Source organism: Muntiacus reevesi, chromosome 5 (assembly GCF_963930625.1).
Source record: "Muntiacus reevesi chromosome 5, mMunRee1.1, whole genome shotgun sequence".
In the NCBI taxonomy this organism is placed as follows: Eukaryota; Metazoa; Chordata; class Mammalia; order Artiodactyla; family Cervidae; genus Muntiacus; species Muntiacus reevesi.
This window is the reverse complement of record NC_089253.1, coordinates 86,984,313-87,001,236: the sequence shown is the minus strand read 5'-3', so window position 1 is coordinate 87,001,236 and position 16,924 is coordinate 86,984,313. Positions and strand designations below refer to the sequence as shown.

The 16,924-nt window shown below is 39.7% G+C and overlaps 1 protein-coding gene across 3 annotated transcripts in view; it reads left to right on the top strand.

Annotated features, from left to right (window-relative positions):
- Nucleotides 1–16,924, top strand: part of TNFSF18 (TNF superfamily member 18) — a 108,735-nt gene that overhangs the window by 23,264 nt on the left and 68,547 nt on the right. The window lies entirely within an intron of this gene.

Below are 16,924 nucleotides of genomic sequence, written 5' to 3'. Positions count from 1 at the left end.
ATTTCTCCAAAGAAGACAATACAGATGACCGAGAGACACATGAAAAGATGTTGAAGATCATTAATTATTTGAGAAACGCAAACCAAAACTACAATGAGGTATCACCTTATCGGTCAGAATAGCCATCAACAAAATGTCTCCAAATATAAATTCTGGAGAGGGTGTGGAGAACAAGGAACCTTCCTACCCTGTTGGTGGGAATGTATTTTAGTACACCTACTATGGAGAACAGTTTGGAGGGTCCTTAAAACACTAAAAATAGTTACCTTATGATCCTATAATCCCATTCCTAGGCATATATCTGCAGAATACTCTTACTCAAAAATATACATGCACCCCAGTGTTCACAGTAGCACTATTTACAATAGCAAAGATATGGAAGCAACCTCTCTCTGCCTAGTACCTTCAGAAATTGGAGGCCTTTGAGTTCCAAGTGGTCTGATCGGGTGAATGAGAAAGACTGTGCAGACATGTGCAGGAAGTTCAACATTTTGGGGGTCTCTAGAAGGGAGAAATCCACCAATGTGGACATGGTTTTCCTGGTCTTTATTTTTTTGGCTGCACTGGGCCTTCTTTGCTGCACATATGCTTTCTCAAGTTGTGGCAAGTGGGGGCAACGAGCTTGTGGCAAGCTCGTTGTGTGTCCGAGCTTCTCATTGGTGGCTTCTCTTGTTGCAGAGCTTAGGCTCTAGGGACTGTGGGCTTAATTGGCTTAGTTGCCCTGTGGCATGTGGGATCTTCCTGGATCAAGGATTGAACCAGTATATCCTGCATTGGCAGGCAAATTCTTAACCACTGGACCAGCAGGAAGCCTGGCTTTCCTGGTCTTAAGAGTCCTTTGGGGAATTCAGTCTGACTCCTCCTGAGTTGCCCCACAGCCAGTTCGGAGGAGGCTGTGTGGTCAATTGACCAGACTTATTTTGCAAACAAAAATTAGCCTTGATTTGCCTGTGTTTGGCAGAGATGAGGATAATTTTAGAAAAATATGCTTAATGGGTATTAAATTCTAGTTATGCTAATTGAGGTCTGTATTTATGAAAGTTACTGTGTTAGTCATACTTTTGCTCTGATGTTCAGGATGGAAAGAGAATTCTCTAGTGAATTTGTCACAGTATACCTACTCAAGCTATGTAACACCACTTGCCTGAAGTCTGCTACTAGAAGCACAGAAACAGTTTTTTTCCCTAATAATTTGGTATAATGTATAGTCTCTAAAATGTTTCTTCATTAACATACCTCTAAATGTGTTCACAATATCTGATCAGTTCTCCGCTCTCCCCCAGTATGGATAACTAGCAAGTGTAAAGGAGAACTAGTACTGGAGGACATGATTTAGACACAGGGCAGGCAACATTCACCCTGGTTTCGAGAGACACATACTTCGATGTATTGAACGATTTGTAATCAAAGGGAAAATAATGGAAAAACGTGCACATATTAAAGTATGGAGAAGTCATTCTGGCATGTGCAGAATGACTTAAACTTTCTTGACCAGAGTGGCCTGTTTTGTGGCCCATCAGGCATGCATTGTATGTCTGCTTTGGCCATTGAAGAGGGGAGTGCATTTGAATCTCAGATGAAATAGCTGTGGTTTAGACATTCAAGTGGCCATTGTAGATGTAATTTTTAGACATGCTCTTGTATTACTGAAAACTTGATTTCTTTTTTTCATTTATTTTTATTAGTTGGAGGCTAATTACTTTACAATATTGTAGTGGTTTTTGCCGTACATTGACATGAATCAGCCATGGATTTACATGTGTTCCCCATCCCGATCCCCCTTCCGCCTCCCTCCCCATCCAATCCTTCTGGGTCTTCCCAGTGCACCAGCCCTGAGCACTTGTCTCATGCATCCAACCTGGGCGGGTGATCTGTTTCACACTTGATAGTATACTGTTTCAATGCTATTCTCTCGGAACATCCCACCCTCGCCTTCTCCCACAGAGTCCCAAAGTCTGCTCTGTACGTCTGTTTCTCTTTTTCTATTTTGCATATAGGGTTATCATTACCATCTTTCTAAATTCCATATATATGCGTTAGTATACTGTATTGGTCTTTATCTTTCTAGCTTACTTCACTCTGTATGATGGGCTCCAGTTTCATCCATCTCATTAGAACTGATTCAAATGAATTCTTTTTAATGGCTGAGTAATATTCCATTGTGTATATATACCACAGCTTCCTTATCCATTCGTCTGCTGATGGACATCTAGGTTGCTTCCATGTCCTGGCTATTATAAACAGTGCTGCGATGAACATTGGGGTGCACGTGTCTCTTTCAGATCTGGTTTCCTCAGTGTGTATGCCCAGAAGTGGGATTTCTGGGTCATATGGCAGTTCTATTTCCAGTTTTTAAGGAATCTCCACACTGTCTTCCATAGTGGCTGTACTAGTTTGCATTCCCACCAACAGTGTAAGAGGGTTCCCTTTTCTCCACACCCTCTCCAGCATTTATTGCTTGTAGGCTGCTATCCAAAAGTCTACAAGCAAAAAACTTGATTTCTGAACCGTATTGCACGCCAGGGTATAAAAACACTGGCAGATGTGATACTATCTCTGAATGTGGTTACTGCTTGTATTTTGCCTAACTATCTCATCTCCCGTGTATTGTGCCTATCAGATATCTTACATTTCATCCCCAGCCTGAGTGGAGGAAGTCTATTTTAGGACTGAGCAGCAACAATGGCCTTGCTATGAAATGAATCTATTTTCTGGGTCTACAGCAAGATGCTGCTGTTGTCTTTCTCTGGGCTTCTGTCTTCCTTCTGGCTAATGGGACCAGGTGGGGAGGATTAAGAATGGGAGGGAAGACTCTTATCCTCTCCCTGTCTGCATGCCAATATGTCAGTAGCACCCCAACCATAAATATTTTCATACACTTTGTCAGGGTGGATGCCCGTCAGCCCCCCTGAGCAATGCTATGTGGAGTGGAATAGGCTGGCTGCTGGACACACAAGTGGGATTTTGTTTGGAAATGCATCATACCCCTAATGGCTCCCAAATTACAGGGATGACAGACTTGTACTGTGACTGTTGACTCCTTGCTAGGTCACTAGAATGTTCCTCTTAGAGCTGAGGCCTTCCCCTCCTTGTAGGGGTGGCTCTGAGTATGTGAAAACCGGGGATGGCCTGACCTTCCTTATAACTAGTCAGAGTGCCACTGACTTCCTCTCCATTCACCTGCAAAGTTCTTGGCTCCAGAATTAGCCCAGATATTGGTGAATGACTGTTTTTATTGCACTAGGTACCTTATTTTGACACTCTTTGGCTGCTGTTGTCTGTATTGTATGTGTGACACCTGGTTGCAGTGCCCCCCTACATACCTTACCCCAGGGATATCAAAGAAAAGGGGCAGACCAAGATTATAAGGGTCGGGCTGTGTATGTAGAGGTGGAGTATATGATCAGGTCACCTAAGATGGCTGTTCTCACGTTCTCTGTACAGCCCTGGTTGGACCAGTGCCTTCTTCACCTACACCCTACTCACGTGACTGACCTTCCTATGTTCTTGCCGCAGGTCCCAGCTAACGATTGGTGTAACTTTAGTCACCAGCATAGCTCATCAAAAGGGTGGTAAGAGTACCCGTCTGCTGGTTTTCCTAGTAACCAGTGAGCTAACTTGATGTCATTTCCTACTGGTAACTACCCCCTGCCCCGGAAGCAAAGCCTGCTGCCTTGTCTTGTCCCTTCTGCCTGCCATACGTGGTGGGGTTTTGCTCCAGGACCTTGCTTCACACACATAAGCTCCTCCTATATGTTAAACCATTGATGGCTCTGTTGCTGACCCCAAGCTCTTTCTCTGGTCTTGAGGATGGGCAAGTATAGGACTTGTAGGGCTGTGGGGTGTAGCCCAGCATTTGCCAATCCTTTTTATTCTCCTCCCCCTCTGTTGGGTAATTGGTATCCTAATGGATATGTGGTGGTACCTCATTGTTGTTTTGATTTACATTTTCTAATGGCTAGTGATGCTGAATATCTTTTCATGTGCTTATTGGCCATTCATATATCCTCTTTGAAGAAATGTCTATTTAAGCCCTTTACCCATTTTTCGATTTTTTTTTTTTTGTCTGTTAGATCGTGGGAATTCTTTATATATTCTGGATATTGATCCTTTATTAGATATATGCTTTGTAAATATTTTCTCCTATTCCATGAGTTACCTTTTCACTCTACTGACAGCATCCTTTGATACAGAACAGTTTATAATTTTGATGAAGATCAATTTGTCTATTTTCTTTCTTGTCTGGACTTTTGGTGTCATATCCAAGAAATCATTGCTAAAGCGAGTGTCAGGAAGATTTTTCCCCTTTACTTTCATCTAAGAGTTTTATTTCTTATGTTTAGGTGTTTGATCCATTTGAGTTAATTTTTGTACATAGTAAAGTAAGCATCCAACTTTCTTGTTATTCAAGTGGATATCCAACTTTCTTAGCACTGTTCATTGGGAAGGCTGTTCTTTTTCCATTGAATGGTCTTAATATCCTTGTTAAAAATCAAGAGACTGTGAAAAGGTTTAATTTTGGATTGTCTTCTGTTCTTTTGTCTACATTTTTGTCCTAATACCAGTACCATAAAATTTTGATGACTATACTTTTGCAGTAAGTTTTGAAACCAGGAAATACGAGTTCCTCAGCTTTGTTCTTCATTTTCAAGATTGTTTTTTGGTTATTCTGAGTCTCTTGAGATTTCATAGAGATTTTAAGATGGATTTTTCTATTTATGCAAAAATCCCACCATTGGGATTTTGATAGGGATTGCAATGAATCTGTAGGTCGTTTTGGGTAGTATTGCCGTCTTAACAAAATTAAATCTTCTAATTCATAAACATGGGACGTCTTTCCATTTATTTGTATATGCTTTAACTTTTTTGAGTAATGTTTTACAGTATTTAATGTGCAAATCTTTTGCCTCCTTAGTTAAATTCATTTGTAGATTTAAAACAAATTTTGATGCTATTGTAAATAGAACTGTTAATTTCCTTTTTGGATTATTCATTGTTAGTGTATAAAATTATAACTGATTTTTGTGTGTCAAATTTGTATTCTGGAGCTTTCCTGTATGCGTTTATTAGCTCTTAACAGATAGGGGTGTGTGTGTGTCTTTAGATTTTTCTATATATAAGATAGCCTCATCTTTGAACAGATAACATTTAACTTCTTTTTTTCCAATTTGGATGCCTTTTATTTCTTTTTCCTTGCCTAATTGTCTCATTGCCTTTGAGTGCATGCTAAGTTGCTTCAGTTGTGTCCAACTCTTTGTGACCCTGTGGGCTAGAGCCCACCAGGCTCCTCTGTCCATGGGATTCTCCAGGCAGGAGTACTGGAGTGGGTTGCCATTTCCTTCTCCAAAGGATCTTCCCAACCCAGGGATCCAACCCACATCACATTATGTCTCTTACATTAGCAGATGGATTCTTTACCACTAGTGCCATCTCATTGCTTTTAATCAGTACCAAACAATTCCTGCATCCAAAGCCTTCTAAGGTCATTCCAGATTCTATTTCTATATGTCCCTTTTCATCTCCACAGGCCTTTTCTTTGTTGCCTTAGATATAGCTGCTCAAAAATCTTTAAATTCAAAATTATAAAATGCTTTAGCCGAACAAAAAGGAGCTTCCTTATCTTCCTGGGAAGTGTTAAGACCATGTTGTGTGGGTCCAGATTGAAATCAGTTATTTCTATTCTGGAATGAGTCTGAGTAAAGTTCTCTTGTTCAAATTGTCCCTCCTATTGCAGAGTGCTAAGTGTGATGGCATGAGTCCTATATTTGAAATAAAAAAAATCTGGATTTATGTCCCCTTTCCTTCTCTTACTAGGTTTGGGTAAAGTGGAGAAAGCTTTTCCTCAGACTGTTGGCAGCTGTGAAAATAGGGTTCTAATAATATCTGCCTTACCTAATAGTATTTTGAGAATCAAATCGAGTATGTATCTAAATACACTGTGGAGGAATAAAGTGCCATCCAAATGCATATTATTATTGTAAGCAAAATTGTAAAGTACTATATCTAAGTAAAACATTATTATTTGTTCATTGATTTATTTTACAAAACTTACCAAATTTCTGTTATGTTCTATGAGGGAGAAGAGGGAAATGTCTCAAAAGGAAATAAAATAAGTCTCTTTCTCTGGGGTCCTCGTACTTTAATAAGCTAGATATTGTGCATAAACAATTCCAATTCAGCATGACAAATGGTTCAGTAATGGTGTAAACAACTGGTACACTAGAATACCTGGTTCTTTCAGGAGATGTTTGGAAAAACTTAGGTTGTGCACTTGAGCTGAGTCAGAAAACATTGGTGTGCTCACCATGGACAAAGGAAGGGACCCTAGAGTGCTGGAGAGGACAGGACTGTCTTAAAAATAAAGCAGTCATTGCTCCTTTGCCTGAGATAGAACCCCTGACACTCCAAGAAAGAAAGCACTGAGAAACCAGCAGGGAAAGCAAACTTTGAAGACTTCCAACCCCAAAAGCATCTTTGGTGGTAATCCCTCAAGTTCCCTTTTTAGTCTCTACATGAGTTTAATTTTGCTCAGTTTGTCATTTAATAATATAAAGCTACACCTGTAGAGTGAAGCAACTCCTTTCCCGTCATGAAAAACAGTAACAGTGATGATAAAAAGCAGTGAGAAGGTCACAGGGTGGAGAAAAGGACATTTTCATGAGTTTAGGCCATAACCCTATCTGAGCTGGTTTTGGACTTGCTCCTCGTTCCCACGTCTTAAAACTAACAGCTAACAACATTGAACGGATCTGGAGTGCTCCCCATCCTAAAAAATCATTCTCAACTGACAGACCATCTGAGTCATTAACTACTTCCCTGGAGGTTGGAATGCAGTGATCCCTGCAGCTAGATCAGGGTATCTTGGGAAAAAATAAACTTCGCTGTTATTAGAGACTTATGATGTGGTGGAGCATTCCAAGAAAGATGACTCTTTTAAAAAATTTTTTATTTATTTATTAATTGAAGGATAATTGCTTTACAGAATTTTATTGTTTTCTCCCAAACATCATGAATCAGCCCTAGGTACACCCATGTCCCCTGACTCCCATCTCACTTCCCATCCCACCCCTCTAGATTGTTCCAGAGCCCCTGTTTGAGTTTGCTGAGTCATAGAGCAAATTCCCAGTGGCTATCTATTTTACATATGGTAATATAAGTTTCCAGAATTATTTGCAGGGTAGTAATGGAGACACAGACATAGAGAACAGACTTATGGACACGGGGTGGGGTGGTGGGGAAGGAAGGAGAAGTGAGATGTATGGAGAGGAGAGAGTAACATGGAAACTGAATTTTATTCATCGGTTTTCAAGCAGAGTCCCTGATGGACTGCTGACTTAAAGATGGCTCCCCTGATATTCTGTTTTATCTCCAACACCTAGCACAAAAAAGGGTGACAATAAATATGTGGTGTTGTCAACTGAATGGTCCAGAGGATGCTTTTTCACCAAAAAAGCATCAAACTGGAAGTTAAATTCTGGATATGAATTATTAATAGAAAGACTTCGGCTCTTGCGTCTTTCTCATGCCCTGGAAAGGAAAGATGGGAGCAAGTAGGGTTGACTTTCCTTGTGCTGTCTTCTTGTTCCACAACATTTTTGTTTTTTCTCCCAGGCTATGGTATACCAAGACCTCTCCCCACATACTCTCCTGATAAAGGGACTGAAATTGCTTAAGTCTTGACCATTCTCCTTTTATCCTCCCCTGCCTTTCCCCTCATATTCCAAGAAACATAGTCTCCACAAAATTTTGCACGAAGGATTCCATGGTCAAATTATACTCAAAGATGCTCAGTCACAAGCACAGTCATGCAAGACAGCTAGTTTGGCCCTGTGCTGAGAAATCTTGTTTTCTTTCATTCCCTGACTCTCCTCCTGGGCCCATTAGCAGCCTCTCCCCTGAGGCCCTCTACTCTCTAATAACAACACATTTCTTTTGTCATGCTTCCTCACAGAGTGTCTGTTAGTCATGCCCGACTCTTTGCAATCCCATAGACTGCAGCCCACCAGGCTCCTCTGTACATGGGGATTTTTCAGGCAAGAATACTGGAGCATTTTGCCATTTCCTTCTCCAGGGGGCTCTTCCCGATCGAGGGATGGAACCGGGTCTCCTGTACTGCAGATGGATTCTTTACTGACTGAGCTACCAGGGAAGCCCTTCTCACACCGTAGGAAACCTAATTCTGAAATGTCCTCTCGTTTAGGCACAGCGCTGCCCTGGAGTCATATTCTTGTCTGGTCTGTTAGTCATATTTTTTTTCCAAGGATTCTCAGTTGTACTAGCATGTTCAAAATATTCAAGACCCTACATTTCCATTTGAATGGGTAAACCTCTATCCCTTTGGTGGGATTTCCTTCTATACATTTCTTGGGGAGTTGGTTGTTTTCCCAAAAGGCCAGAGCCCTGTAACATTGCTAATTGGTTTGTATCCTCAAATGCTAAGTAATGAAGGAAATACTTTATGAATCCCAAATTAGTGGCTGATAGTTCTCTTAAGAGAAGTTAGTAAGGTTGGAGGTGATGATAATGTAGCCCAGGACAATGGGCTTCTGGAGTGGCCTAGAGGGCTTAGAGTCTGCCACTCTTTGCTTGTGCGGAAGCTATACCATTGACTTGAAACCTCAAAATTGATTGGGGAGGAAAAGCTTGGGCAGAAAGTTTGGTGTCCTTGTAGGAAAGGAAGGGAGGAAATAGGGCTATGTTCTTATTGGTATTTGTGGTCCAACTCTTGGGTTATAAGTGAATGTCAGCCCATGAAAGAAAACCCATAGTCACATCTTTATGAGCTAACGTGAACATTGTAAAGCAGTATTGTAGTTAACAAGGCTCTACTTCAAGTATAATGGTCCCTGAGCTGTGCAAATCTCTTCCTGAGAAATAAAAAACAAAGTACTGGAGTGGGACCTTCAAGTCTTTGTTCCAGAGGAAGAAGCCATTTGTCTGGTCTTGCTCTGCTCCAGGTGGATTCTGTGTAATTTAAGTAATTCTGGATTCTGAGCCCACAAAAGCCTAAGCAATAAAAATGAGGGGACACACTACTCACAATAGACTAGGGTAGGCTTGATGGGTCTCAGTGCAGGGCCAAGAGGCCTGACATCTGTTTTCTCAGCAATACTTGCACTTGTTATTATAATATTTAATTCCCCTTTGCAAGCACTGAACATCATGTCCAGCTCTTTGCGACCCCATGGACTGCAGCATGCCAGGCTTCCCTGTCTATCACCAGCTGCTGGAACTTACTCAAACTCGTGTCCATTGTGTTGGTGATACCATCTAACCATCTCATCCTCTGTCGTCCCCTTCTCCTCCTGCCTTCAATCTTTCCCAGCATCAGGGTCTTTTCTAATGAGTCCATTCTTCACATCAGGTGGCCAAAGTATTGGAGTATCAGCTTCAGCATCAATTGTCATTCCAATGAATATTCAGGACTGATTTCCTTTAGGATGGACTGGTTGGATCTCTTTGCAGTCCAAGGGACTCTGAGGAGTCTTATCCAACACCACAGATTAAAAGCATCAATTCTTCAGTGCACAGCTTTCCTTATAGTCCAACTCTCACATCCATACATGTCTACTGGTAAAACCATAGCTTTGACTAAACAGATTTTTGTTGGTAAACTAATGTCTCTACTTTTTAATATGCTGTCTAGGTTGGTCATTGCTTTTCTTCCAAGGAGCAAGCATCTTTAAAATTCATGGCTGCAGTCACCATCTGCAGTGATTTTGGAGTCCTCAAAAATAAAGTCTCTCACTGTTTCCATTGTTTCCCCATCTATTTGCCATGAGTGATGGGACCAGATGCCATGATATTAGTTTTCTGAGTGTTGAGTTTTAAGCCAACTTCTTCATTCTTCTCTTTCATTTTCATCAAAAGGCTCTTTAGTTCTTCTTCTCTTTCTGCCATAAGTGTGGTGTCATCTGCCTATCTGAGGTTATTGATATTTCTCCCGGCAATCTGGATTCCAGCTTGTGCATCTTCCAACCCAGCATTTCTCATGATGTATTCTGCATATAAGTTAAATAATCAGGGTGACAATATACAGCCTTGACGTACTCCTTTTCCTATTTGGAACCACTCTGTTGTTCCATGTCCAGTTCTAACTGTTGCTTCTTGACCTGCAATTAGATTTCTCAGGAGGCAGGTCAGGTGGTCTGGTATTCCCATCTCTTTCAGAATTTTCCACAGTTTGTTGTGATCCACACAGTCAAATGCCTTGACAAAGTCAATAATGCAAAAGTAGATGTTTTCTGGAACTCTCTTGCTTTTTTGATGATCCAGTGGATGTTGGCAATTTGATCTCTGGTTTCTCTGCTTCTTCTAAATCCAACTTGAGCATCTGGAATTTCATGATTCATGTTCTATTGAAGCCTGACTTGGAGAATTTTGAGCATTGCTTTGCTATGTGTGAGATGAGTGCAATTGTGCAGTAGTTTGAACATTCTTTGAAATTTCCTTTCTTTGGGATTGGAATGAAAACTGACCTTTTCCAGTCCTGTGGCCACTGCTGAATTTTGCAGATTTGCTGGCATATTGAGTGCAGCACTGAAAAAAGATGTTCATGACCCAGATAGTCATGGCGGTGTGATCACTCACCTTGAGTCAGACATCCTGGAATGTGAAGTCAAGTGGGCCTTAGGAAACATCACTATGAACAAAGCTAGTGGAGGAGATGGAATTCCAGTTGAGCTATTTCAAATCCTAAAAGATGATGCTGTTAAAGTGCTGCATTCAATATGCCAGCAAATTTGGAAAACTCAGCAGTGGCCACAGGACTGGAAAAGGTCAGTTTTCTTTTTTTTTTCATTTATTTTTATTAGTTGGAGGCTAATTACTTCACAACATTGCAGTGGGTTTTGTCATACATTGACATGAATCAGTCATAGAGTTACATGTGTTCCGCATCCCGATCCCCCCTCCAACCTCCTTCTCCACCCAATTCCTCTGGGTCTTCCCAGTGCACCAGGCCCGGGCACTTGTCTCATGCATCCCACCTGGACTGGTGATCTGTTTCCCTATAGATAATATACATGCTGTTCTCCCCTCACCTTCTCCCACAGAGTCCAAAAGTCTGTTCTGTGTCTCTTTTACTGTTTTGCATATAGGGTTATCATTACCATCTTTCTAAATTCCACATATATGTGTTAGTATGCTGTAATGATCTTTATCTTTCTGGCTTACTTCACTCTGTATAATGGGCTCCAGTTTCATCCATCTCGTTAGAACTGATTCAAATGAATTCTTTTTAATGGCTGAGTAATATTCCATGGTGTATATGTACCACAGCTTCCTTATCCATTCATCTGCTGATGGGCATCTAGGTTGCTTCCATGTCCTGGCTATTATAAATAGTGCTGTAATGAACATTGGGGTGCATGTGTCTCTTTCAGATTTGGTTTCCTCAGTGTGTATGCCCAGAAGTGGGATTTCTGGGTCATATGGCAGTTCTATTTCCAGTTTTTTAAGAAATCTCCACACTGTTTTCCATAGTGGCTGTACTAGTTTGCATTCCCACCAACAGTGTAAGAGGGTTCCCTTTTCTCCACACCCTCTCCAGCATTTATTGCTTGTAGACTTTTGGATAGCAGCCATCCTGACTGGCGTGTAATGGTACCTCATTGTGGTTTTGATTTGCATTTCTCTGATAATGAGTGATGTTGAGCATCTTTTCATGTGTGTGTTAACCATCTGTATGTCTTCTTTGGAGAAATGTCTGTTTAGTTCTTTGGCCCATTTTTTGATTGGGTCATTTATTTTTCTGGAATTGAGCTTCAGGGGTTGCTTGTATATTTTTGAGATTAATCCTTTGTCTGTTTCTTCATTTGCTATTATTTTCTCCCAATCTGAGGGCTGTCTTTTAACCTTACTTATAGTTTCCTTTGTTGTGCAAAAGCTTTTAAGTTTCATTAGGTCCCATTTGTTTATTTTTGCTTTTATTTCCAATATTCTGGGAGGTGGGTCATAGAGGATCCTGCTGTGATTCATGTCAGAGAGTGTTTTGCCTATGTTCTCCTCTAGGAGTTTTATAGTTTCTGGTCTTACATTTAGGTCTTTAATCCATTTTGAGTTTATTTTTGTGTATGGTGTTAGAAAGTGTTCTAGTTTCATTCTTTTACAAGTGGTTGACCAGTTTTCCCAGCAAGACTTGTTAAAGAGGTTGTCTTTTTTCCATTGTATATCTGGAAAAGGTCAATTTTCATTGCAATCCTAAAGAAAGACAATGCTAAAGAATGCTCAAACTACTGCACAATTACACTCATCTCACATGCTAGTAAAGTAATGCTCAAATTTCCCTAAGCCAGACTTCAAGAATACATGCACTGTGAAATTCGAGATGTTCAAGCTGGATTTAAAAAAGGCAGAGGAACCAGAGATCAAATTGCCAACATTGGTTGGATCATTGAAAAAGCAAGAGAGTTCCAGAAAAACATCTATTTCTGCTTTATTGACTATGCCAAAGTCTTCGACTGTGTGAATCACAATAAACTATGGAGGATTCTGAAACAGATGAGAATACCAGACCACCTGACCTGCCTCTTGAGAAATCTGTACGCCGGTCATGAAGCAACAGTTAGAACCAGACATGGAACAACAGACTGGGACCAAATAGGAAAGGGAGTAGGTCAAGGCTGTATATTGTCACCCTGATTATTTAACTTATATGCAGAGTACATCATGAGAAACGCTGGGCTGGATGAAGCACGAGCTGGAATCAAGATTGCTGGGAGAAATATCAATAACCTCTGATATGCAGATGACACCATCCTTATGGCAGAAAGTGAAGAAGAACTGAAGAGCTTCTTGATGAAAGTGAAAGAGGAGAGTGAAAATGTTGGCTTAAAACTGAACACTCAGAACACTAAGATCATGGCATATGGTTCCATAAATTCATGGCAAATAGATGGAGAAACAATGGAAACAGTGGCAGACTTTATTTTGGGGGGCTCCAAGATCACTGCAGGTGGTGACTGCAACCATGAAATTAAAAGATGCATACTCCTTCACAGGAAAGTTATGACCAACCTAGACAGAATTTTTTATTTTATTTTAAATATCAGTATAAGAACACTTTTCTGTATTGAATTTTAATGAGATTTCCACCATGAATTGTCTTTAAATACTTTAGATCAATGTACAAAGTTTTCTGTTAAATCTTATCTGTATCAGTACTAAAATTCAAACACCATGAGCTCCAAGACGAATGGCAGTGCTGCCACTCTATTTGGTTTTGTCAAAGTCCTAGCCTTTAGGACCAAGGGCATTCACCTACATTTGTTCAGTATTTATTTATTTTTTAAATTAATTTACTTTTTTTATTTTTAAAAAGCAGAGACATTACTTTGCCAGCAAAGATTCATCTAGTCAAAGCTATGGTTTCTCCAGTAGACATGTATGGATGTGAGAGTTGTACTATAAAGAAAGCTGAGTGCTTAAGAATTAATGCTTTTGAACTGTGGTGTTGAAGACTCCTAAGAATCCCCTGGACTGCAAGGAGATCCAAGCGGTCCATCCTACAGGAAATCAGTCCTGAATATTCATTGGAAGGACTGATATGAAGCTGAAACTCCAATACTTTGGCCACCTGATGCGAAGAGCTGACTCATTAGAAAAGATCCTGATGCTGGGAAAGATTGAGGGCGGGAGGAGAAGGGGAGGACAGGATGAGATGGTTGGATGGCATCACTGACTGAATGGACATGAGTTTGAGTAAGCTCCAGGAGTTGGTGATGGACAGGGAGGCCTGGCAAGCTGTAGTCCATGGGGTCCCAAAGAGTCAGACATGACCGACCGCCTAAACTGGACTGACTGCAGTAATTTCACAGCATCATCTTTTAGGATTTGAAATAGCTTAACTGGCATTCTGTCACCTCCACTAGCTTTGTTTGTACTGATGCTTCCTAAGGCCCACTTGACTTCGTATTCCAGGATGTCTGGCTCTACGTGAGTGATGACACCATCGGGGCTTTCTGGGTCATGTAAATCTTTTTTTGTATAGTTCTTCTGTGTATTCTTGCCACCTCTTCTTTAATATTTTCTGTTTCTGTTAGGTCCTTACCATTTCTCTCCTTAATTGTGCACATCTTTGCATGAAATGTTTCCTTGGCATCTCTAATTTTCTTGCAGCGATCTCTAGTCTTTCCCATTCTATTATTTTCCTCTATTTCTTTGCATTGATCACTGAGGAAGTCTTTCTTATCTGTCCTTGCAATTCTTTGAAACTCTGCATTCAAATGGGTATATCTCTCCTTTTCTCCTTTGCCTTTAGCTTCTCTTCTTTTCTCAGTTGTTTTTAAGGCCTCCTCAGACAACCATTTTGCCTTTTTGCATTTCTTTTTCTTGGGGATGGTCTTGATCACTGCCTCCGTACAATGTTGCAAACCTCTGTCCATAGTTCTTCAAGCAACTCTATCAGATCTAATCCTTTGAATCTATTTGTCACTTCCACTGTATAATTATAAGGGATTTGATTTAGGTCATACCTGAATAGTCTAGTGGTTTCCCCTACTTTTTTCAATTTAAGTCTGAATTTGAGAATACAAAGTTCATGATCTGAGCCATAGTCAGCTCCTGGTCTTGTTTTTGTTGATTATATTGAGCTTCTCCATCTTTGGCTGCAAAAAGTGGCCATAAGGGAAGAGAAAAGGACCGTAGACCAAATATCAATGAATGCCAATATTTTAGGCATGGACTAGGAAAGAGGAACCTACCATAAATACTAAAGCGGATGAAAAAAGATGTGAAGTAGGATAGAAGTTAAGAGAAGAGTTTTTAAAGAAGGAGTAGAGTAGTAGTCAGTCATGTGAAAGCTCAGAGACATGTCTGGAAATGGTGCTCTTGTGAAGTACATTTCCCCAATTTTATTACAAATTTCTTGTGTCATTGTTGAAGAAAACATGGGTGGAACACTCTTGAATGTAAATCATGGCAGTTTTTTTTGGACCTGTTCTCCTAAGGCAAAGAAAACAAAAGCAAACATGAAGAAATGGGATCTAATCAAACCTAAAAGCTTTTGTACAGTGAAGGAAACTGTCAACAAAACAAAAAGACAACCTATTGAATGGGAGAAAATATTTTTAAATGCCTTGTTTGATAAGAGATAATAGTCACAATATATAAGGAACTCATATAACTCAACATAAAAAAACTCAAATAATCTGATTAAAATATGGGCTGAGGACCTGAATATACATTTTCCAAAGAAGACATACAGATCACCAACAATCATGCACTTCTGGTAGGAATGTAAATTGGTGCAGCCACAATGGAAAACAGTGTGGGAGTACCTCAAAAAATGAAAAATGGTGCTACCATATGATCCAGTATTTTCACTCTTGAATAGTTATCTGAAGACAATAAAAACCCTAACTTGAACCAAACAGTTCATATTTTTCTGATAGCACACTGTTTACCATTGTGGGGGGGCAGGAAACAGTAACTCTCAGTGAAAACTTTAGAAAATCTGGAGTTGAGTCCTTTCTATAGATAAATATGCAGTAATTTCTTGGCATGCCGTCTCATCACATGGGAATTACTACATGCTTTATTTACAAGAGTGACTTCTCTCGCTTTCTCTTTTATTGCCTTCTAGGTTACTGCCTGAGCCTCTTATTCTCTAGGGCAATTAAACATGTAAATAATTTATTCTTTGTTAATAAATATAGGAAATAGGGTATTGCTATGTGATGTAAGGGGAAGATCCTTTAGATTGTGTACTGTAAGGAGTGTCTGGTGTCACCTGATTTTCTAGAGCTTTTCCAAGAATTCATGACTGTTTGATTTCTGTGGTCCACAGAGCGGTTTCCACTTGCACTCAGTAGACTGTGAGCCAGATGACTTTAACAAGTCTTATCACAGTTCTGGAAATTGGGTATCCCATCAACCACTCAAAAAGGAAAAATATTTCTTATAGTTAAAAACAGGAATAAAAAAAGCTTTCACTTCATTCAATTAGTGTGAAATTTATTTACTCAGGCTTGTGAGTGCTTGGAAACTGTCTGCTTCTTTTTTTTTTTTTTTTTCCCATTTAAGCTAGTTATGATTCAGAAAAACATTTAAAAGTCCACTAGAAAGTCTGTGGCTTTGGAAGCCATACTTACGCTTCCCCACAAGAGGAAACAGATCCCTATTAGTTAAAAGTCTAGCTTAGAAATGATCACTAGACTACAGTATATTTATTTGCTTACCTCATTGTCTTTCAGATGCGAGAAGTTGAACAAAATACAGTTTTCCCCTTTTTATATTTCTCACTCACCACTGAGTCATATCTATGTACAAAATGACCTAATGCAATTTGTCGGCACAAGAGTAGGCCTTCAAATTTTATGACTTTTTATCAAAGTGTAGATTCTTTCATTTTCTCCTGGGAACTGATTCACTTGGATCCCACTATCAACTTCAACCAAATGGCTTTCATCTGACATTTTATACATTACAATTTTGCCTTTGTAAAGAGTCATTTTGTACATTTGGACAGCATTTTATTATTTTTCCTTAAAAATTTTATTTTTTGGTAAAATAAACTTATAGTACCATGGAAACCTTTTAACATGTACAATAACATATTTTTTCTATGTACAACTTCCAACACAAATGCTTTTAGCTCCAAGTAAAGTGATGCTAAAACACCCTGACTATACTTAAGCTGTAGGAAATTTCCTAGATGGCCAATATTTTCCTTAGCTTAGAAAAAAAGTTATACTATTGAAAAATATAAATAAGACCTTCAGTCAGTTGAGAATCATAAAAATGTTTTCTGAAGTTCAGTCATCTGGATCTTAGGGAATATGGAGTAGTTGTGAGAGTTCATCGAGCAAAATGAAAGCCTGTGGATATTCAAACTTGAGTATTTCAGATGAGGTCCTATAGGTTTATGATCAGTCAGCCAAAAATAAAAGGTGTTCTTATTATGGGAGAACTTGGTATCTGGCTC